We start from the raw sequence: 25706 nt of genomic DNA, 5'->3' as shown, positions 1-25706 counted from the left end.
CGATTGGTACTGCGTCAGACGTGTAGCAACACTGTAACACTGTGTGCGTGTATATGATAATCCTTACGTGGTGTGATGTTGTGTTCATAATGGACGACTCTTGGTTGAAAAGAAGAATCAAAGGGAAATACACCATCTGAACACAGCACGAAGTGGACTGTCCATCTTCAAAATTCCATTTAACCGTGTCTGATGTTTTTACTCTTTAAACCTGAGACTTGTAAACCATGTGGAGAAGCCTCAGCAACTGCGCAGTCCAGTTCCATACAAAGAAACAGCGTTTAATTGCATAATAATCATGTTTACAATCTTGCAGTATACACAATCACGATTTCAACGCTGTTAATCACCGGCTTATTGTTTAATTAAAACATTAATTGGTCAATTTTTTTATTAATATCAATTTCTCGCAGCCGTAGAAAACCAACAATGTGTTGCCGATGTAGACGATCATTGAATGGTGAGGGCGGACCATTTTTCATGTCTGTCGATCAATAAAATTAGAAGAATCACAAGATGGCGAAACAGAAAAAAGTTCGGGTCGCTGGGTTGAAATTTCGGCTGCAGATGCGCCATAGCGTACGGTACTGTAGTCAAGTCAGCATAAAATAATAACTGACAGTTGGCAACACTGACGTTTACAAAATCGATTTACGTGATTGGTCTAAACAGGCGCTCGAAGCAGCAGCGCCCAGCCTACTGCAACTGTCAGCGACCGTCATACACTGACTCGACTACAGTTTCTCCCTCACTCGTTGATTTGGCGCCACAACATTAACGCCAGAAAGTCGGCCCATCGCCGTTGGCCAGAAACCATAGGAAAAGTTTTCCGTGTCACCCCCGGTAAAGTTGGCTGTAGAAACCTTCTACCTCGTTGGAGGCACACTGCTGTGCTGTGGCAATCTGTAAAACCTCAAATGTTCAAATGTGTGTGAAATCTTATGGGACTTAAATCCTAAGGTCATCAGCCCCTAAGCTTACACACTACTTAAATCTTCCTAAGGACAAACACACACCCCCATGCCCGATGGAGGACTCGAACCACCGCCGGGACCAGCCCCACAGTCCATGACTTCAGCGCCTAAGACCGCTCGGCTAATCCCGTGCCGCTATAAAACGTCGCATAGACACTCTTGAGCCTCATTAGGCAGATGATCTTAGAAGACATCACTTCGTTACTGGCTGCAGTGCCAAAGTCGCCGTTATATTTATTCAGCGTGAGCTGGCTTTAGTCAACTTGTGCAGATTCAGTTCAGTATTACACTACTGGCCATTAAAATTGCAACACCAAGAAGAAATGCAGATGATAAACGGGTATTCAATGGACAAATATATTATACTACAACTGACATGTGATTACATTTTCACGCAATTTGGGTGGATAGATCCTGAGAAATCAGTACCCAGAAAAACCACCTATGGCCGTAATAACGGCATTGATACGCCTGGGCATTGAGTCAAACAGAGCTTGGTTGACGTGTACAGGTACAGCTGCCCATGCAGCTTCAACACGATACCACAGTTCATCAAGAGTAGTGACTGGCGTATGGTGACGAGCCAGTTGCTCGGCCACCATTGACCAGACGTTTTCAATTGGTGAGAGATCTGGAGAACGTGCTGGCCAGGGCAGCAGTCGAACATTTTCTGTATCCAAAAAAGGCCCGTACAGGACCTGCAACCCGCGGTCGTGCATTATCCTGCTGAAATGTAGGGTTTCGCAGGGATCGAATGAAGGGTAGAGCCACGGGTTATAACACATCTGAAATGTAACGTCCATTGTTCAAAATGCCGTCAATGCGAACAAGAGGTGGCAGAGACGTGTAACCAATGGCACCCATACCATCACGTCGGGTGGTACTCCAGTATGGAGATGACGGATATGCGCTTCCAATATGCGTTCACCGCGATGTCGCCAAACACGGATGCGACCATCATGATGCTGTAAACAGAACCTGGATTCATCCGAAAAAATGAAGGTTTGTCATTCGTGAACCCAGGTTCGTCGTGGAGTACACCATCACAGGCGCTCCTGTCTCTGATGCAGCGTCAAGGGTAACCGCAGCCATGGTCTCCGAGCTGATAGTCCATGCTGCTGCAAACGTCGTCGAACTGTTTGTGCAGATGGTTGTTGTCTTGCAAACGTCCTCATCTGTTGACTCAGGGATCGAGACGTGGCTGCACGATCCGTTACAGTCATGCGGATAAGATGCCTGTCATCTCGACTGCCAGTGATACGAGGCCGTTGGGATCGAGCACGGTGACCCATATTACCCTCCTGAACCCACCGATTCCATGTTCTGCTAACAGCCGTTGGATTTCGACCAAGGCGAGCAGCAATGTGACGATATGATAAACCTCAATCGCGATAGGCTACAATCCGACCTTTATCAAAGCCGGAAATGTGATGGTACGCACTTCTCCTCGTTACACGAGGCATCACAACAACGTTTCACCAGGCAAAGCCGGTCAACTGCTGTTTGTGTATGAGAAATCGGTTGGAAACGTTCCTCATGTCAGCACGTTGTAGGTGTCGCCACCGGCGCCAACCTTGTGTGAATGCTCTGAAAAGCTAATCATTTGCATATCACAGCATCTTCTTCCTGTCGGTTAAATTTCGCGTTTGTAGCACGTCATTTTCGTGGTGTAGCAATTTTAATGGCTAGTTGTGTGTTTATTCAGCGTGAGCTGGTTTTAATCAACTTGTGCAGATTCAGTTCAGTATCAGTTACGATGCTTCATGACAGTATGCTCGTAGCTACTTGGTTCGTTTTTATTAGGCCGCTTGCATGGCGAGCAGCCGCTACCACGATTTCATCACTGCTGACGTTGTAAGCATTGTCGCTCTGCCCCTGTTTTTGCACTCGTATTCGTAATCCCTCACAGATAATGACCTGATTTCTTTTTATTTACCTCCAATATTTCATCTCATTCTCTAAATACCTCCCTCTAGGGTGTGTATGATTTATGATTTGTGCCTTACGGTATTTCCAAGTGCTTTTCTGTATCAACAGCGCAACAACTGCTTTGCCAAATAATCCAGAATTGTTAGTGTCTTTCTTCGCAGTTGTGTAAAAAGACTACCTCTCATTTGTTACGTTATAGAAGAACAACAGACTTAAATTTTTTTTTAATTGCTGTCTGTTACTTATCTGTAGCTGACCCCAACCATAGTCTCTTTCCTTCTTTATGTAATTAATACTGGAAATCAGAACAGGGAACAGCACTGATGTCGCAACGGCCAGCGGAAAGAAGATTGGCAGTTGAGAATTCCTGTACGTGCCAACAGGAAAACGATGGTAAACAGAGCAAATGATTCTTTCAATCATTCTCCAAAAAGCAACATATACAACATTTACAAGTGTATAAAATGGTCAGGCTGAGCCACTTGTATTGGAAAGGCTCAATACTCAGATCTTCGTTGGCTCATCCAGATGATGTTTCTCTGTGGCTAAAGTAAATTCCTTGAGGTGAACGCTAGGATGTTTGGTACTAAATTGGTGCAGTCGATTTCCCACTCCATTTTAGTTAAACGGCAATCTTCTTTGACCAAATCTTCTCGGGCTTCCATCTGGGTGCCTTCGTTAAAAATGCGCAACATTTCGATAGCTATCTCTCTATCTTCCCCAGAAGATGAGAATGACATTCGCTGAAACGGTGTCGAATCTCAAGACAGCCACCTGGAAGATTGGCGAGCAAGATAAGCAGGGAAAGTCTACCTTCCCTAACTTCCTGATTTTTCAATCAGTCTAGGTAACGCTACGAAGGAGTTTCCAGTAGGGTATTCATGCCGTTTTCATGCATCCGCTTCTCGTCACAACTTCGAGGACTTCTCTGTTGATAAAGTATAAACAGAATGTCTCTTCTCATCGTTGGTGGCATTCACTACAACTGGTGCGTCTCTTTCGTTTGTGGAGGCGTGTTCGTCGACAGTCGAACGCTGTAATTCTGCAAACGTTCTCCCAAACAAAGAGGGATATGCTTAGCTGTCAAGAGTCTTGTCAATAGTGTGATACTTCGTAAGAAGGTGCAAGGATTCAGATGTAATGAATGTGGTTTGAAAGCCAGTGGAATGTTTTTGATTATTCTGTGGGCTGAAGAGGATGTTTAAAAAGCTTACTGCGCAGCTACAGCTGCATGGCCGATCAGTTTCAAAAAATGTAATTGATGCTTGGTTGGAAGACAAACATGGGTTGAGACCCGTTTTAATTGTTACAGATTTAATATTTCACGCACATTACGTTCGCGACGTGTAAGAATTGTGTATTAAGCCCGACAGCTAAGTATAAATCACATGAGTGCCTGCAAGTGTCTGATACAGGATGTCGACAAACAATCAGACGATCATAAATTACAAGCCGCCACCTGATTTATTCTAGCCGTCCTAATACCAGAGCTGAAAAGTTCTAGTAGCATCACAATTCGATCTCTCTAGTAACAGGTCAAGCGCCAGCATTGCAACACTCGTTAGCGACCTCGATTGCGATGGTAGGATACGTCGTGAGGTTATTCAGTTACATAGCCTTGACGGGAAATACACACATCAAAAAAAGTTTTGCATCACCTCGGTTCCGAGAGCTCCGGAACCTGTAAAGAAAATTGGAATAGAGATCAACGTCAACATCATTTCTGCCCTTTTTATTGCTCATGAAAACCACACATTGCATGTTGGACAACCATACAGAGAGATCTTCAGAGGTGGTGGTCCTGAGTGCTGTACACACTGGTACCTCTTATACCCAGTAGTGCGTCCTCTTGCATGGATGCATGCCTGTAGTAGTCGTGTCATCAAGACACTGTTGGTCCACATTGTCCCACTCCTCAACGGCGATTTGGTGTAGAACCCTCGGAGTGGTTGGTGGGTCACGTCGTCCATAAACAGCCCTTTTCAATCTATTCCAGGCATGTGCGATAGGATTCATGTCTGGAGAACATGCTGGCCACTCTAGTCGAGCCATGTCATTATCATGAAGGAAGTCATCCACAAGATGTGCACAATGGAGCCGCGAATTGTTGTCCATGAAGACGAATGCCTCGCCAATATGCTGCCGATATGGTTACACTATCGGTTGGAGGGTGGCATTCGCGTATCGTACAGTCGTTACGGCGCTTTCCATGACCACCAGCGGCGTACGTCGGCCCCACATACTGGCACCCCAAAACAGCAGAGAATCTCCACCTTGCTGCAGACGATTGTCTGGTTGAAGGCATACGCGAAACACATCGGTAAAGAGAACGTTATGCCAATCCTGAGCGGTTCAAAAAAAATGGTTCAAATGGCTCTGAGCACTATGGGACTCAACATCTTAGGTCATAAGTCCCCTAGAACTTAGAACTACTTAAACCTCACTAACCTAAGGACATCACACACACCCATGCCCGAGGCAGGATTCGAACCTGCGACCGTAGCAGTCCCGCGGTTCCGGACTGCAGCGCCAGAACCGCTAGACCACCTCGGCCGGCTGAGCGGTTCATTCGGCATGTTGTTGGGCCCATCTGTACCACGATGCATGGTGTCGTGATTGCAATGGTGGACCTCGCCATGGACGTCGGGAGTGAAGTTGCGCATCATGCAGCCTATTGCGCACAGTTTGGGTCGTAACACGACGTCCTCTGGCTGCACGAAAAGTATTATTCAACATGGTGGCGTTGCTGTCAGGGTTCCTCCGAGCCATAATCTGTAGGTAGTGGTCATCCACTGCAGTAGTAGCCCTTGGGCGGCCTGAGCGAGGCACGTCACCGACAGTTCCTGTTTCTCTGTATCTCCTCCATGTCCGATCAACATCGCTTTGGTCCACTCCAGGATGCCTGGACACTTCCCTTGTTGAGAACCCTTCCTGGTACAAAGTAACAATGCGGACGCGATCGAACCGCGGTATTGACCGTCTAGGCATGGTAAACTACAGACAACACGAGCCATGTACCTCCTGCCTGGTGGAATGACTGGAACTGATCAGCTGTCGGACCCCCTCTGTCAAATAGACGCTGCTCATGCATGGTTGTTTACACCTGCGGGCGGGTTTAGTGACATCTCTGAACAGTCAAAGGGACTGTGTCTGTGATACAATATCCACAGTCAACGTCTATCTTCAGGAGTTCTGGGAACTCGGGTGACGCAAAACTTCTTTTCGATGTGTGTAGTTATTAATATGTTGAATGTCCAGTTAATCAAAAGACGGGAATATTCAACGAAATAACATTTCTAACATCACAATCACATTTGCACTGAGGTGACTGAAGTGGGAAACAACTAAACATCGTGTCGGATCTCCTTTTGGCCGGCGTAGTGCAGCAGCTCCACGTGGCTTGGACTCTACAGCCGTCCATACTGCGAAAGTGATGCCGATGCGGGATTTTACCCACGAACTGACCTCTCGATTACGTCGCATAATTGTTCGATCGGATTCATGTCGGACGATATGGATGGCTAAATCATTCACTCGAATTGTCCAGAACATTCTTCGAAATAATCAAAAATGGTTCAAATGGCTCTGGGCACTATGCGACTCAACTTCTGAGGTCATCAGTCGCCTAGAACTTAGAACTAATTAAACCTAACTAACCTAAGGACATCACACACATCCATGCCCGAGGCAGGATTCGAACCTGCGACCGTAGCGGTCACGCGGTTCCAGACTGAAGCGCCTTTAACCGCACGGCCACACCGGCCGGCTCGAAATAATCGCGAATAACTGTGGCCCTGTGATATGACTTATTGTTGTGCATAACAATTGCATGGTTGTTTGGGAACATGAAGTCCATGAATGGTAGCAAATGGTCTCCAGGTAGCCGAACGTAACCATTTCGAGTCAATGTTCGGTTGAGTTGTACCAGAGGAACCAGTCCATTCCGTGTAAACACAGCCCATATCACTGCGGAGCCAACACCAGTTTGCAGAGTAGCTGGTTGACAACTTGGTCCCAGGGCTCCGTGGGGTCTGCGCCACACTCGAACTCTATCATCAGCACTTATCAACTGAAATCGGAACCCATAAGATCAGGCCACGGATTACCAGTCGTCTCGGGTCCAATATGTGATGCTGTTAATACACTCAATGGCGTCGGTCGTCTGCTCCCATAGCCCATTAACGACAAATTTCGCCGCATTGTCATAACGGATACGTTCGTCGCACGCCCCCCATTCATTTCTACGGTTATTTCAAGCCGTGTTGATTGTCTGTTAGCTCTGACAACTTTAAGCAAACGCCAACGCCACTGCCCCCGGTTGCTAAGTTAAGGCCTTCGTCCGATGCGTTGTTCGTGGTTATAGGTAACACCTTGAAAGGGTACAGTACCGCCCGACATTGAAAATAGGTACAACATTCTCCGTTATTCTTGTCATAACAACATATTTTTTGTAATAACAACTCAATTTCACTTAATACACCGAAGCCGGATACCAGTGTAGGAAAGAAGGACAATTTATTTATTTAATTGATCACATGTGCACTCCCACAAAATAAATCCCTTCATCCAATTTGGTGATATCTGCGAAATGAATGAATGTATGGTCGTCTGCTAACCGCAGATAGCGAATGTGCAATATATGATCATCTTTGAGACGGTCCTTTGCTCACCTTTGGTGGAACCAAAGAGATGAAATTTACCTGAGTTTTGAGCGCCTGAAATCTGGCTGACCAATACGGTAGCAAGGTGCTCCCGCACCTCGACGGAGGTGCGAGATGACCTGAAGAACGGCCATGTTTTTCAGCACTCTGGCGCTGGATCTTGTGTTGGTAAGACCTGTCTTAGGTGTGCTCCGTAAAGACAAAAGAGTGGAGAGAGTGGTATGCATGTGGAATACTTAAGAGTAGTTTGGAATAATAATTTCTCTATTTCAGGAACTTTTGTGGGGAGAATTAAATGTCAGGCAGTTAATATTAAGGGGATCGTAGTAATCTTCGGAAGTGACCAACGGTCACAATGAAACCACGTGGAGCGATAATTTGAAATACTTCCGAGTGCTAAAGTCAAGATGAATTACTGGCGTGTGTACTGTTGTTGTTGTTGTTGTGGTCTTCAGTCCTGAGACTGGTTTGATGCAGCTCTCCATGCTACTCTATCCTGTGCAAGCTTTTTCATCTCCCAGTACCTACTGCGACCTACATCCTTCTGAATCTGCTTAGTGTATTCATCTCTTGGTCTCCCTCTACGATTTTTACCCTCCACGCTGCCCTCCAATACTAAATTGGTGATCCCTTGATGCCTCAGAACATGTCCTACCAACCGATCCCTTCTTCTGGTCAAGTTGTGCCACAAACTTCTCTTCTCCCCAATCCTAATCAATACTTCCTCATTAGTTATGTGATCTACCCATCTAATCTTCAGCATTCTTCTGTAGCACCACATTTCGAAAGCTTCTATTCTCTTCTTGTCCAAACTATTTATCGTCCATGTTTCACTTCCATACATGGCTACACTCCATACGAATACTTTGAGAAATGACTTCCTGACACTTAAATCTATACTGGATGTTAACAAATTTCTCTTCCTCAGAAACGCTTTCCTTGCCATTGCCAGCCTACATTTTATATCCTCTCTACTTCGACCATCATCAGTTATTTTGCTCCCCAAAAGTCGGAAATATTTAAGAAATGGCGTGTGCAGGACTTGAAATTAGAGACGAGCACTTCCACGTGGTGAGTACTGTGTGAGTCTCAATCTGTGTGTGAGACAAAGGATAAAGAGAAGTACTCGTCCATGGTATCAGTTGAGGACTCGCGTCTGTCACGAATATGTTCTTAATATTACTTTGCGTGTTATGTTTCCGTGTGACGCTTGATTCAAACTATAATACTCTTGAGAGTGATGCAAGGTGAGTCAGCCGTCTATGCAGCAACGCCACTTGGCTTGCATTGCACAAGAAGACGTGCGTATATCCTCAAGAGTTCATAGTAGGAAAGAAAAGTTACGAAGTGGGGCCGTGTCGTGTGAAACTGGGATGAATACTAACTGAAGTGGGAAAGCTGAAAGTGGTGTGATTTTAACGTTGTGACTATTCTTTGTATTGTATGTTGCCAGTGTGATGTATTTCATGAAATTTAAGTATGTGTGGTTGGTATGGGAGAGTAACAAGGTAGTTTCAGAGGCAGTGGGTTATGCATGTTCCTTTTGTACCGCTCGGTCTGGAGGAAATTTTCGTGATGATGGGTGTGAGAGTGGAAGTGTGAGATATAGCAAAAGATCCACCATCCTATCCAGAAAGTGCACTGTAGTATTAGATAATTACGAGACCATAAGATAGAAAATCACCAATGTAAAACCATGCCGACTGTGAGGAGTTTCTCATGTGCAATTGTTGTAGAAAATATTATGGTGTGTTTAGGTTATAGAATTTATCGGAATAAAAAAGATAGTGAAAAGAAAAAGATTGGTGGCCTTTTCCTTCGAATAGTATGTTGTCATGATATCCAGAGTTTATATTGTGTGCGCCATTCATATTCAGTGCGATGGCCACGTGTTGATCAAAGCCGTTGGGTAAGAAATAAAATGTGGTATTGCCAGTGGCAAATGGCTCTGAGCACTATGGGACTTAACATCTGTGGTCATCAGTTCCCTAGAACTTAGAACTACTTAAACCTAACTAACCTAAGGACATCACACACATCCATGCCCGAGGCAGGATTCGAACCCGCGACCGTAGCAGTCGCGCGGTTCCGGACTGAGCGCCTAGAACCGCTAGACCACCGCGGCGCGCGTATTGCCAGTGCGTAGTGAACAGTCAGAGTTGTGCAAGTTACTAACAGTCAGATGTGCGTTATCCGTTGCGTAATATTCAAACAGGAGAATAATTTGTAACTTAATTGTGAGTACTAGAGCTCACGTTACTTGATAAATAAGAATGAATCCACTCGCTTGGCAGACCACTCATCTGCTTGATGCCACAGTATGAGCAAGGCATGTGGGTGCCTCTCAAACTGAAATTTGGTATTCTCGGCACACTTTGACACTGTGGACCTCCGAATATTGATTCCGAAAAGGAATGTGCCATGTGTCTAGTCCAGCTACCATTCCGCGTTCAAAGACTGTAATTCCCGTTGTGCGGCAATAATCACGTCGAAAACCATTTCACATAAACCATCTAAGTGGAAATGACAGCTCCGCCAATGCACTGTCCTTTTATACCTTGTGTACGCGTACTACCGTCATCTGTATGTGTGCATATCGCTGTTCAGATGGTTCAAATGGCTCTGAGCACTATGCGACTTAACTTCTGAGGTCATCAGTCGCCTAGAACTTAGAACTAATTAAACCTAACTAACCTAAGGACATCACACACATCCGTGGCTCTGAGCACTATGCGACTTAACTTCTGAGGTCATCAGTCGCCTAGAACTTAGAACTAATTAAACCTAACTAACCTAAGGACATCACACACATCCGTGGCTCTGAGCACTATGCGACTTAACTTCTGAGGTCATCAGTCGCCTAGAACTTAGAACTAATTAAACCTAACTAACCTAAGGACATCACACACATCCATGCCCGAGGCAGGATTCGAACCTGCGACCGTAGCGGTCGCTCGATTCCAGACTGTAGCGCCTAGAACCGTACGGCCACTCCGGCCGGCATATCGCTGCCTAATGACTTTTGCCACCTAGTGTATGCCACGAGAAGAAACTGATGTTAACGAGAGGACCGCGTAACAGACTGATCAACAACAGGAATTTCTAACACAGTAATAAAATAACTAAAATTTGCTTCTCTACAATGAAGAATACGTCCTAGTTATTCCATACTGCCACAGTTTTCCTGTATTCACTTTGCCTCATCTGCGCTCAGTACTCGTTAGCTAAATATCAGATGAGATATGTAGATGACTTAGAAATTAATCTACATCCACATCTACATCTACATGGATACTTTGCAAATCACATTTAAGCGCCTGGCAGAGGGTTCATTGAACCACCTTTACAATTCTCTATTATTCCAATCTCGTATAGCGCGCGGAAAGAATGAACACCTATATCTTTCCGTACGAGCACTGATTTCCGTTTATTTTATCTTGGTGATCGTTCCTACCTATGTAGGTCGGTGTCAACAAATTATTTTCGCAATCGCAGGAGAAAGGTGGTGATTGGAATTTCGTGAGAAGATTTCGTCGCAACGAAAAACGCCATTCTTTTAATGATGTCCAGCCGAAATCCTGTATCATTTCTGTGACACTCTCTCCCACATTTCGCGATAGTACGAAACGTGCTGCCTTTCTTTAATTTTTTTCGATGTACTCCGTCACTCCTACCTGGTAAGGATCCCACACCGCGCAGCAGTATTCTAAAAGAGGACGGACAAGCGTAGTGTGGGCAGTCGCCTTAGTATATCTGTTACATTTTCTAAGTGTCCTGCCAATAAAACGCAGTCGTTGGTTAGCCTTGCCCCCAACATTTTCTATATGTTCCTTCCAATTTGCCGGCCGGTGTGGCCGTGCAGTTCTAAGCGCTTCAGTTTGGAACCGCGTGACCGCTACGGTCGCAGGTTCGAATCCTGCCTCGGGCATGGATGTGTGTGATGTCCTTAGGTTAGTTAGGTTTAAGGGGCTCCGGAACGCCCTATGCTTGCAATGTTAAAATAACGCTTATAAATTACATCTTTCCTCACAAAATATTTGAGGTAGGAAGTTGAACTTTTTACAGATTATTTATTGGAGTATGGGCTACAACTTAACACAGGGATTTTACAAAATTTTAGTTCAGTTATTAAATATGATTTTTTTTCAATTGTAATGAATATTCACAACATTTTTTTGCAATTTTTTATTTATATATTCATAAATATACAGTTTTTTGGAAAAAGGCTGTGTTAAATTATGCAGAAGGTACTGTGTAACATTTACTGAAAGTTTGAAACAAATATGTTTGGAAGATCCTTAGAAAACATGTAATTAGTATGAGAAAACAAAAGTTTTGGGAATCGAGCGACAAAGATTGGATTAACTTTTTAGTGCATTCCAGGTCCATAGGATGGATTATCTTCATCCTCTGCAAACTCCTCCTCCAGCTTCCTCTTGTTCCTCCTCCTGTTTACTCTTGCTTGTATTTCTAGACTGTTTACAGCCCTGTCTGCAGCCCGAAGGCGTTCCTTGTCTAAAGCAAGCATCGCTCGTACCATGTTAGAACCTATCTTCATTCCCATATTTCTAAATACCTTGCACCTTACAATGTTGCCATCATCGAAAGTCGCAACAGCATCATACACACCAAAGTGAAGTGTTTCTATTCCAACAAATACAGTCTTGGGGATTCTCGACCTTATAACGCTATTTACACTTTCATTGGGGTTTTGAGTTTTTCCGTGAATACACTTTTTCAACAGTTCAGGTGCTGCTAAGTCTCTGAAAATAGGTTTTATCACCTCCATTATTGCATGAGGCAGACTATGCTTATGAGTGTACACTTGACCAGTTAGCAATCCTTTGTTATATTTACACCAACTGTCTTCTTCTTTGGGACACAAGCTATGTTGGGGATTTTCATCGGTTGAAGAAGTATGAAAAAAAAGAGCCCAAACAGCCTTCTTCATTTCGTCGACACTTTGTGTATTTTGCCTAAAAGCCATTCCATAATAGCTCTGTATTTTGTCAATTACACTGTCAGTTAACCTTCCCTTCCCATCCAACCCTTTACTATCACTGAGTTTTTGTTTTTTGTACGAAGATTTCAGTCGCCGAAGTCTTGTTCCCATTCGCTTCTGTACGTGTCCAATACACTCAAATTTCTGCACTACAACATCATCACCATAGGGCTTCAGTCCTTGAACATGTTTGAAACTTTTAGAATCACCGTCACCAAGGTAATTAACATATCGCACTTTATCACACGCCTCAGAACGCTGGAATATACTGGCAACACCAGCCACTTCCATTCCTCCATTACTGCCACTATAGTTAGCTTTGCAATTATTTTCATGTGTACCTTTATATTTTTGTGGACATCTACAATACTTTGATATTACTGCTACATCTAAAACTTTCCCTGTATACATACTGGTGGCAGATACTACACCATGAAGAGATGTGTGTCCCCGTTTATGCCAGGTACCATCGAACGCTGCAGTCAAATCTCTGTTACCATTATTTTCCATTACTGCCTCTTCCACAGCGTTCATCATAGATTCTATACAGACATCTTCTACTTTAGACCCTATTAATTTATTATAGGTAGTAAACTTGGTTGGGGGATTTGGAAGATTCATGATGCCACAGAAAATTGCACCTGCAGTAGCACCCTTACCAACTGAACGCAAGGAATAAACAAATCTAATGTTGTGTTCGTAGATTTTGCTACCATTTTCTTCAGTTGCAGTTACTGCAACACTGTTCCAAAAGGTGGTCATGTATGAACACTTATCACATTTCAGTTGTATTTCACTAGCAAGTCCTACGTGCTTGATTATGGAGAGTTCCAGACCAACTTCACTACAATGAATACATCTTACACAGTTTGAAAAAATTCCTTTGAGAACCGACATATCAAATGTTTCATTCACATCCGATTCGCCCATAAAACATTCATAGTTTTCACTCATTGAACCAAGCTTCTTCTGTGAAGTATTTTCTTTCCCACTTTGACTGCTATGGGCAGGTGTACTTGAAAGGTTAGGTTCACTCACTTGGTTATCGTCTTTATTGTTTACAGTAATAACACATACCTTTGGCTTTCCAACATTTCTCCTTTTCTTAAAAGCCTTCAGAGGATATCCAATAACTTTACTTTTACTCATTATTATACTTCAACAAAACAGAGACTCAAGAAACAGAATTAATTACGAATATTTTCGAGATAACGACAGAGTAAATAAACATGAAACAATCGACAATCACACCAGCGATATATATTGAACCATCACAGGTTAGCCACAACACATACTTTATCTCACATCACTAAAATGTACCTGATGAACACGGACGTTAATAATAACACCATTTGACAGCAGTTTAACAGCGCCACAGTGGGTCACGCCCATGTAGAACACATTTCAAAAAAAAATTAAAAATAGTTGTAGTCTTCGGAATTGAATAAATTATATATCTATTAAAAGGTAATAGTCTGCAGATTCAGAAAACGCAAAAAAGTAAAAATTGAACTTTTCATGATTTTGAGCCTTTCCGGAGCCCCTTAAGTAGTTCTAAGTTCTAGGGCACTGATGACCTCAGTAGTTAAGTCCCATAGTGCTCCGAGCCATTTGAACCAACCTTCCAATTTAAGATGTTCGTAATTGTAATACCTAGGTATTAAGTTGTATTTACGGCTTTCAGATTAGAATGATTTATCGTGTAACCGAAGTTTAACGAGTTTCTTTTAGCACTCATGGTGATGACCTCACACTTTTCATCATTTAGGGGCAACTGCCACTTTTCGCACCATTCAGATATCTTTTCTAAATCGTTTTGCAGTTTGGTTTGGTCTTCTGATGACTTTATTGGTCGGTAAACGACAGCGTCATCTGGAAACAACCGAAGACGGCTGCTCAGATTGTCTCCAAAATCGTTAATATGGATAAGGAACAGCAAAGGGCCTATAACACTACCTTGGGGAATGCCTGAAATCACTTCTGTTTTACTCGATGACTTTCCGTCAGTTACTACGAACTGTGACCTCTCTGACTGGAAATCACAAATCCAGTCACGTAGCTGAGACGATATTCCATAAGCACGCAATTTCACTACGAGCCGCTTATGTGGTACCATGTCAAAAGCCTTCCGGAAATCCAGAAATACGGAACTGACCTGAAATCCCTTGTCAATAGCACTCAACACTTCATGTGAATGAAGAGCTAGTTGTATTTCATACGAACGATGTTTGCTAATCCCATGTTGACTGTGTGTCAATAGACCGTTTTGAGTCGAGGTAATACATAATGTTAGAACACAATATGTGTTCCAAAATACTGCTGCATATCGACGTTAACGATATGGGTCTGTAATTTAGTGGATTACTCTTACTACCTTTCTTGAATTTTGGTGTGACCTGTGCAACTTTCCAGTCTTTGGATACGGATCTTTCGTCGAGCGAACGGTCATATATGATTGTTAAGTTTGGAGCTAATGCATCAGCATACTCCGAAAGGAACTTAATTTGTATACAGTCTGGACCAGAAGACTTGCTTTTATTAAGTGATTTAAGTTGCTTCACTACTCCGAGGATATTTACTTCTACGTTACTCATGTTGGCAGCTGTTCTCGATTCGAATTCTGGAATAAATATAGAAAGTAATACCGGATGATCAAAAAGTCAGTATAAATTTGAAAACTGAATAAATCACGGAATAATGTAGATGGAGAGGTACAAATTGACACACTTGCTTGGAATGACATGGGGTTTTATTAGAACCAAAAAAATACAAACGTTCAAGAAATGTCCGACAGATGGCGCTTCATCTGATCAGAATAGCAATAATTAGTATAACAAAGTAAGACAAAGCATATGGATGTTCTTTACAGGAAATGCTCAATATGTCCACCATCATTCCTCAACAATAGCTGTAGTCGAGGAATAATGTTGTGAACAGCACTCTAAAGCATGTCCGGAGTTATGGTGAGGCATTGGCGTCGGATGTTGTCTTTCAGCATTCCTAGAGATGTCGGTCGATCACGATACACTTTGCGACTTCAGGTGATCCCAAACCCAATAACCGCACGGACTGAGGTCTGGGGACATGGGAGGCCAAGCACGACGAAAGTGGCGACTGAGCACACGATCATCACCAAACGAAGCCCGCAAGAGATATTTCACGAGTCTAGCAATACTTTTTTTTTTGTTCTAATTAAACCCCATGTCATTCCAAGCATGTGTGTCACTTTTTACCTCTCTATCTACATTATTCCGTGGTTTATTAAGTTTACAAATTTATATTCACTTTTGAATCACCCGGTACATTTACTAGAATGATGCTCACACGAATGGGATGGAGGACTAATCTGTTAATAATACGGATCATCTGGGAACCTTTCACAGTCCAGTGTTAAAACTGAATTTTTTCCGAAAGAAACAAGAGAGGTTAGTATTAAATTGTCGCCGAGGTTATTGCAGAAGAGTGGAAAGTAGGATTGCAGGAGAATGCGGGCGGAAATCGGCCGTACCCCTTTCAAAGGAAACCTAAGTGTGGGTGGGTGGACTGGGAGCTGCACGCGCTCCTCCGCTGTCTGCAGTATTACGTTATTGCGCTGTGTTCGCCTGACAGTCGCATGCAGTGCAAGTTTTCGGGCTCTGTTTACGATTACAAGGAATGGCACCGTAAAAATAAAATACAAAAAATAATTTTAGTTCTAATTTCGGTCGTTATCTATCTCACAGTTTGAAAACTTCCTGTTACTATACAGGGTGGTCCATTGATAGTGACCGGGCCAAAAATCTGACGAAATAAGCATCAAACGGAAAAACTACAAAGAACGAAACTCATCTAGCTTGAAGGGGAAACTAGATGGCGCCATGGTTGGCCCGCTAGATGGCGCTGCCATAGGTCGACCGGATATCAACTGCGTTTTTTAAAATAGGAACCCCCACTTTTATTACATATTCGTGTAGTACGTCAAGAAATATGAATGGTTTGGTTGGACCACATTTTTCGCTTTGGGATAGATGGCGCTGTAATAGTCACAAACGTATAAGTGCGTGGTATCACGTAACATTCCACCAGTGCGGATGGTATTTGCTTCGAGATACATTACCCGTGTTAAAATGGACCGTTTACCAATTGCGGAAAAGGTCGATGTCGTGTTGATGTATAGCTATTGTGATCAAAATGCCCAACGGGCGTGTGCTATGTATGCTGCTCGGTATCCTCGACGACATCATCCAAGTGTCCGAACCATTCGCCGGATAGTTACGTTATTTAAGGAAACAGAAAGTGTTCAGTCACATGTGAAACGTCAACCATGACCTGCAACAAATGATGATGTCCAAGTAGGTGTTTTAATTTCTGTCGCGGCTAATCCGCACATCAGTAGCAGACAAACTGCACGAGAATCGGGAATCTCTAAAACGTCGGCGTTGAGAATGCTACATCAACATCGATTGCACCCGTACCATGTTTCTATGCACCAGGAATTTGCATGGCGACGACTTTGAACCTAGTGTACAGTTCTGCCACTGGGCACAAGAGAAAAACGGGACGATGACAGATTTTTTGCACGCGTTCTATTTAGCGACGAAGCGTCATTCACCGGCATAATATGCACTATTTGGCAAGGGAAAATCCACGATAGCTGCGACAAGTGGAACATCATTGAACTTGGCGGGTTAATGTATGGTGCGGCATTATGGGAGGAAGGATAATTGGCCCCTGTTTTATCTATGGCAATCTAAATGGCGCAATGTATGCTGATTACCTACGTAATGTTCTACCGTTATTACTACAAGACGTTTGACTGCATGACAGAATGGCGATGTGCTTCCACCATGATGTATGTCCTGCACATAGCTCACGTGCGGTTGAAGCGGTATTGAATAGCATATTTCATGACAGGTGGATTCGTCGTCGAAGCACCATTCCATGGCTCGCACGTTCACCGGATCTGACGTCCCCGGATTTCTTTCTGTGGGGAAAGTTGAAGGATGTTTGCTATCGTGATCCACCGACAACACCTGACAACATGCGTCAGCGCATTGTCAATGCATGTGCTTACATTACGGAAGGCGAACTACTCGCTGTTGAGAGGAATGTCGTTACACGTATTGCCAAATGCATTGAGGTTGACGGACATAATTTTGAGCATTTATTGCATAAATGTGGTATGTACAGGTAATCACGCTGTAACAGTATGCGTTCTCAGAAATGGTAAGTTCACAAAGGTACATGTATCACATTGGAACAAACGAAATAAAATGTTCAAACGTACCTTCGTTCTGTATTTTAATTTAAAAAACCTATCTGTTACCAACTGTTCGTCTAAAATTGTGAGCCATATGTTTGTGACTATCACAGCGCCATCTGTCACAAAGCGAAAAAAGTGATCCAACTAAACAATCATATTTCTTTACGTACTACACGAATATGTAGTAAAAATGGGGGTACCTATTAAAAAAAACGCAATTGATATCCGTTTGACCTATGACAGTGCCATCTAGCGGGCCACCCATAGCGCCATCTGGTTTCTCCCTTCAAGCTAGACAAGTTTCGTCCTTTGTAGTTTTTTCGTTTGACGCTTATTTCGTGAGATACTTGGCCCGACCTCTATCGATGGACAACACTGTATTCACTCAGGGAGACGAACATTTGGTTGTTGCAGGGTAGCCGTGTGTGTTCAACCGCCGCTTCTGTGACATGGAGGTGTACCCCCACCCCCCACCCCCCCACCCCCCCCACCCCACACCACCCCACAACCGGACCGAATCCGCCTGATAGATTAACGAGAAAGTTAGGTTGTCGGCTCTGGATACGATTTTTAGGTAGGTTACCACATTCCGCTAGATGAGAACCGGACTGGTACAAAAATCTCGCCTCATTTACACGGTGCCAAAGTGTGTAGAAAACCTTCGCGCGCTTCCACATGAATAACACTACACGCAGATTGTTAGGGTATACACATTCCTTCCCGTGGGGTAACTGGGTGGCGACAGAAGGGGTCCCACCCACACCTTGTATTAACCATATTAAGTCCGTTAATAATCGTACCGACCATTCGCCGATACGGTACAAACGCACAAGAAGAAGAAGTCTATACAGTAAATTTAGAGTGTGTGAGTTAGGCTGGGCCATTATCGCGTTGTACCTCAGTGAAACAACAAAAGAACTGGGACGAGAAGACGAGGAACGAAAACGAACTGCAACTCGCAATAAGGGCAAGAAAGGTCAGAAAGAGTGAGATTCGTTCAAATGGCTCTGAGCACTATGGGACTTAAAAGCTGTGGTCATCAGTCCCCTATAACTTAGAACTACTTAAACCTAACTAACCTAAGGACACCACACACATCCATGCCCGAGGCAGGATTCGAACCTGCGGCCGTAGCAGTCGCGCGGTTCCGGACTGCGCGCCTAGAACCGCGAGACCACCGCGGCCGGCAAAGAGTGGGATTCGTTCAAAAAATATGGTCAACGGTATTTTGTAAAACTAACGAAATTTTATCGCGTTTGCTACTGAATTACTGATGTACGTTGCATTCATTGGTCAACTTTCGTGACATTTGATTCAGTGACAGTAAGAGCGACAACCGCTTTTTACAGGTGATTCGACAACCGGCTGTCGGCTGCATTCCACCTGTCCTATTTCTTCATGCATACTGTGCGGTGAAAGTTGTATTTGCGGAACAGCTACTGTTTAATGTTGTACTGGTTTCTTACTTTGCTGTCAAACGTAATTGTATTTATGGTATCCATTGTTAAATAATGGCCTAATGGTCACTGCAAGTTGCTGAACTTGATTACCGTCGAAAAGTTTCAGTAAGTTGAATGCTCGGTTCCGTTCAGTTTTCATACCACCTCCTCATAAATTAGGAAATTACAACCGTTTTCAGGCTTGTTTCAGTATTGATGAAATCTCAAATACGGAAATTCGTAATGCAAATACACGTAAAATTCCAAAATCCTGTTCTTATACGAGGGTCAGTCAAAAAGTAATGCCTCCTATTTTTTTTTCTACGTTTAATTGTCAGGAAATTTAAATGCAATTACATAGGTTGAAAACCACAACATTGAGGATCATTTTGTCATTTTTCAATGTAATCTCCGCCCATCTCTACAGTTTTGGTCCATCTTTGAACAAGGGCATGTATCCCAGCACGGTAAAAATCACAGCTCTGCTTCCTAAGCCATTGTCGCACGGATGTTTTGACGGCCTCCTCATCTTCAAAATGAATCCCACGATGAGCTTCTTCTAGTGGCCCGAACAGATGGAAGTCTGATGGTGCCAGGTCAGGGCTGTATGGGGGATGAGGCAAAACTTCCCATCCAATTTTGACAATCTCGTCAGAGGTGTGACGACTGGTGTGTGGTCTTGCATTGTCATGCAAAAGAAGAACATCTGCGATTGATTTTGTTGGGCGAACTCGCTGAAGACGTGCTTTAAGTTTGTTGAGGGTTGTGACGTATTGAACAGAATTTATTGTGCATCCCTGCTCCAAAAAATCAACCAGAATCACACCCTCTGTATCCCAGAAAACTGTTGCCATAACTTTCCCTGCCGATCGCACAGTTTTGAATTTTTTCTTCCTCGGCGAGCTTGTGTGACGCCACTCCATTGACTGCCTCTTTGATTCGGGTTCAAAAAAATGCACCCATGTTTCGTCCCCGGTCACAATTTTTTTCAGAAACTCATCTCCCTCCAAACGGAAGCGCTGCAAGTGTTGGGAGGCTATTGTTTTCCTTGCCTCTTTATTCTGATCGGTTAACATTCTTGGAACCCACCGTGCACAAACTTTTGAGTACCCCAATTGTTTAATAATCGTGATCACACTGCCTTTACTAAGAGAAATAATGCGACACACTTCATCTGCAGTCACCCGACGGTCACCACGAATGATGTCATCAACTTGCTGAATGTTGTGTGGAGTCACTGCACTCACCGGCCTGCCGCTCCGCTTTTCGTCAGTCAACGGTGTTTGCCCTTCAGCTTCCTTACAACGACGAACCCATCGTCTAACAGTGCTGACATCCACTGTCACAACACCATACACCTTCTTCAGTCTTTCATGAATGCGTATGGGCGTTTCACCTTCTGCATTCAAGAATTCAATCACACAACGCTGTCTCAAACGAACATCGATGTCGGCCATCTTACAAACTTCTGCTGTGCTGCCACCTGTTGACACAGAAAGTTACTACTGCAGTGGATTGCAGAAGAAGGTTTGAGGAATGGCGCCAAATTCAAATTTTTCACTTAACTTAATTTCTTTAAGTAGAAAAAAAATGGGAGGCATTACTTTTTGACCGACCCTCGTATGTAAGAGAAATTTGGAAGTTATTGTTTTTACTACTTTTTATGGAATATAATAATAGCATATGACCCTGTGCAATGACCATGACCTCGGGCATGGATGTGTGTGATGTCCTTAGATTAGTTAGGTTTAAGTAGTTCTCAGTTCTAGGGGACTGATGACCTCAGCTGTTATGTCCCGTAGTGCTCAGAGCCAATGACTATGAAAACCATTTTCCTACTCTTAAAATTCGCTTAGTGTCATCAAGCTAAAGGGATCTGTTCCATTCCTGCTGTAGTGTTTCATCTTGCAGCTGTAAGATATTTATCCTAATTGTATTGCAAAGTCGAATTCCTTGTGTTCTTCCTCTCCCCAGCATTTTCTCATTGCCGTAATGAAATGTATTTCTCAAGGTGTAATTCTCCGCAATCCCTCGCCTGCTCTTTCTAATTAATGGTTTCTCCGTATCACCCCCCTTATCTCAAGACAGTTACATCCAGTTACTGAAAAATATTTTTTGCTTCTATCTTACTTTATTTCACTTGGTGCTCGGCAGTCTCTCACCAGCTTCTTGGTACTTTATTTATTTTCCCAAGTTTTCCTAAGTGCATAGATATTCTTCTCTCCAGAAATGGTGGTCGAATTTCGATTCTGATAGCATACTTACGGTTTTTTTTCAATATTTTAGGTAGTATGAAATGTATGCCAGATAGAAGGCAAGAGTGAATTTTGTTTCCATACTTTTGTCAAATCTGACAAATGTCTTTAAATGAATTGATACCCACAGAACAATAAGCAGGTATAGAAATTATCTTTGTAATATTCACCAGATTCGTCTCTGGAGATGAAATATGTTTCTCAAATGGTAATAATACCTTCTCAAAAGCTTTCTGATTTTCCGATTTGCTGTCTATGGATGTTTTGTACTCATGACCGCTGTAATAAGGAAGCTGCTGTGCCGAAGAGAGAGCGACTGGATAGTTTAACATTTTACGTGATGAAAATATCCTTAGACCTAGTCATAGACGTTGGCGTGATGGCCGAGCGCAAAATGGGCATTTTATAGCTGTCGTATCGTGGATACCCAAAGTATGGGACGCTCGATGTAATCACAGGATTTTTCATTTGTCAGTTTTTCAAGGCTTGCCTCGGCTCCGGGCTACCCGCCGACGACAGGGTTAAGTGTTGTGTTGACGACGGGAGTCTACGTAAACTGTAGCCGACTGCAACAAGAGAAAGATGAGCCATAGTGAACGAAATGAAATGCCAATCCAGTGCTAGTTTACAGCAACTAGTGAACAGCAGTACTAGATAGAAAAACCGCCTCGCTATAGAATAAAAATTTCACCCCTACTCTATTTACGTACGTATTAGCATGCGGAGATTGTCTTGGGAGCTGCAATGTTACCATTAAACACTGTATACACAGCTGTACTTATGAATCACGACAGCAGTTGATAACCATCGATGAAGGTACGAACAAGTATTCCGAAAACCAACAGAGACAATTTCCCAGCTGGCTAGAAGGGCAGTGAAGGAGGTATTCTCACAAATTTTTTTGTGGTATTAAATTGCCCTCTACTCTGACTACTAAAATTGCTACCCGGCGAACAGTATAGAAACGTACTTTCCTATCAGATGTATCCATTTGTTGACTTACACTATCCCAGTGGGGCCCTGCACTTTCTATACGAAAATGCCTCATCCCATCGCTCCTGGATTGACAGAATGGTTTGAGGAAGACTTGCCCGCAGCTCGTGGTCGTGCGGTAGCGTTCTCGCTTCCCACGCCCGGGTTCCCGGGTTCGATTCCCGGCGGGGTCAGGGATTTTCTCTGCCTCGTGATGGCTGGGTGTTGTGTGATGTCCTTAGGTTCGTTAGGTTTAAGTAGTTCTAAGTTCTAGGGGAATGATGACCATAGATGTTAAGTCCCATAGTGCTCAGAGCCATTTGAACCATTTTTTTTTTTTTTTTTTTTTTTGAGGAAGACTTCATCTATACGTCAAAGAACATGAGGGTGCCCATGTGGCGACCCAGACCAGCTGACTTCAGTCCTATTGAGCACATTTGGGAGCACTTGGAGCGCGATGTTCCCGCCTTCGGCTCAGCACCATTTTCCTTAATTTAGATGTGCCGACTAACCGGTCATGAAAGAGGGCGGGGACCCAAAGCTTTTGGTGGCTCGAAAAATTTAAGCTACAACTCGTCGTTGCTGGGTTGTTGCGTTATAATAGGCAGGCATGTTTAACTCAATTTTTGATATACACTGTGTGATCAAAAGTATCCGGGAACCCCCAAAAACATACGTTATTCATATCAGGTACATTGTGCTGCCACCGACTGCCAGGTACTCCATATCAGCAACCTCAGTAGTCACCAGACACCGTGAGAGAGCAGAACTGGGCGCTCCGTGGAACTCACTGACTTCGAACGTGGTCACGTTATTGGGTGTCACTAGAGTCAGACGTCTGTATGCCAGATTTCCACACTGCTAAACATCCATATGTCCTCTGATTCCGGTGTGATAGATACGTGGAAACGTGAAGGTACGCGTACAGCACAAGAGCGTACAGGCCGACTTCGTCTGTTGACTAACAAATGGTTCAAACGGCTCTGAGCACTATGGGACTTAACATCTGTGGTCATCAGTCCCCTAGAACTTAGAACTACTTAAACCTAACTAACCTAAGGACATCACACACATCCATGCCCGAGGCAGGATTCGAACCTGCGACGGTAGCAGTCGCGCGGTTCCGGACTGAGCGCCTAGAACCGCGAGACCACCGAGGCCGGCTGTTGACTAACAGAGACCGGCGACAGTTGAAGAGGATCGTAACGTGTAATAGGCAGAAATCTATCCACACCATCACACAAGAATTCCAAACTGCATCAGGATCCACTGCAAGTACTATGACAGTTAGGCGGGAGGTGAGAAAACTTGGATTTCGTGGTCGAGGGACTCCTCATAAGCCACACATCACGCCGGTAAATGCCAATTTTACTGTGAAAAAACATTGTATGGAGTGATGAATGACCGTACACAGCGTGGCGATCCGATGGCGGGGCGTGGGTATGGCGAATGCCCAGTGAACGTCGTCTGCGAGCATGTGTACTGCCAACAGCAAAATTCGGAGGCAGTGGTGTTATAGTGCGGTCGCGTTTTTCACGGAGAGGGCTTGCTCCCCTTGTTGTTTTGCGTGGCACTATCAGAGCACAGGCCTACATTGATGTTTTAAGCACCTACTTGCTCCCCACTGTTGAAGGGCAATTCGGGGAGGGCGACTGCATATTTCAACACGATCGAGCACCTGTTCACAATGCTCGGTATGTGGCGGAATGGTTACACGACAATAATATCCCTGTAGTGGACTGGCCTCCACACAGGCCTGACCTTAATCTTATAGAACACCTTTGGGATGTTTTGGAACGCCGACTTGGTGCCAGGCCTCACCGACCGACATCGATACCTCTCCTCAATGCGGCACTCCATGAAGAATTGGCTGCCCCAACCCAAGAAACCTTCCAGCACCTGATTGAACGTATGCTGGAAGCGGTCATCAAGGCTATATACTGAATTCCAGCATTATCGAAGGAGGGCGCCACGAACTTGTAAGTCATTTTGAGCCGGGTGTCCGAATACTTTTGATCACATAGAGTATATACGTCGCTATGCAGATGTTAAGAACCTCTGAATGCCAAATTACGCAAAAAATTTTTTTTGATCGGCTGTGTTATTGTCTCCTTCCGTTTTAGAATACGATTCATGACTTTCTTTCGAAACATAAAGTCATTGAGGAACAATATCTGGCCTTTAAGTGATTTCCACATACTTTTTCGTGAATAATTGACATATTGGTCAGTAGTGATTAAGTTCACAACATATTTAGTGTACACTTTTGATTTCTGTCATTCGATTGCAAATCACTTGATTTAATAGTCTTTATACTGATATTAAGTTTTTTCTTTCGCATTTGATGAATTGTCTTTTTTTTTCAAACTTTCGTTATAGGAGCGAACTTGTTCCTAGAGGGTAGTACAACTAGAAACACACAAAGTTTTTTTTGTCGGCGCTTCAGTCTAGTGACTGATTCTAGAACACATGAAGGGCTGCGCACTAGGGACCGCCCTAAGTAGTTCCCACCATTTTCTACAGACGAGAGGTTGAGGTTTGCGCAGCATTTGTAAATATTTCGCGTTCTGCACATTTAAGTGCTGTATGGTATATTAAAACTGTTGTTGTTGTTGTGGTCTTCAGTCCAGAGACTGGTTTGATGCAGCTCTCCATTCTACTCTATCCCGTGCAACCCTTCTCATCACCGAATAACCACTGCAACCTACATTCTTTTGAATCTGCTTGGTGTATTCATCGCTTGTTATCCCTCTATGGTTTTAACCCTTGACGTTGCCCTCCAATACTAAACTGGAGATCCCTTGATGCCTCAGAACATGTCTCACCAACCTATCCCTTCTTTTGGTCAAACTGTGCCACAAATTCCTTTTCTCCCCAATTCTATTCAGTACCTCCTCATTAGTTACGTGATCTACCCATCTAATATTCATCATTTTTCTGTAGCTCCACATTTACAAGCTTCTATTCTCCTCTTGTCTAAACTATTTATAGTCCATGTTTCACTTCCGTTCATGGCCACACTCCGTACAAATACTTTCAGAAAAGACTTCCTGGCACTTAAATCTATGCTCGATATTAACAAATTTCTCTTCTTCAGAAACGCTTTCCTTGCCATAACCAGATTACATTTTCAGAATGAGATTTTCGCTCTGCAGGGGAGTGTGCGCTGATACGAAACTTCCTGGCAGATTAAAACTGTGTGCTGGACCGAGACTCGAACTCGGGACCTTTG

This window comes from Schistocerca americana, chromosome X, assembly GCF_021461395.2.
Source record: "Schistocerca americana isolate TAMUIC-IGC-003095 chromosome X, iqSchAmer2.1, whole genome shotgun sequence".
NCBI lineage: Eukaryota > Metazoa > Arthropoda > Insecta > Orthoptera > Acrididae > Schistocerca > Schistocerca americana.
This window is presented reverse-complemented; position numbering follows the sequence as displayed.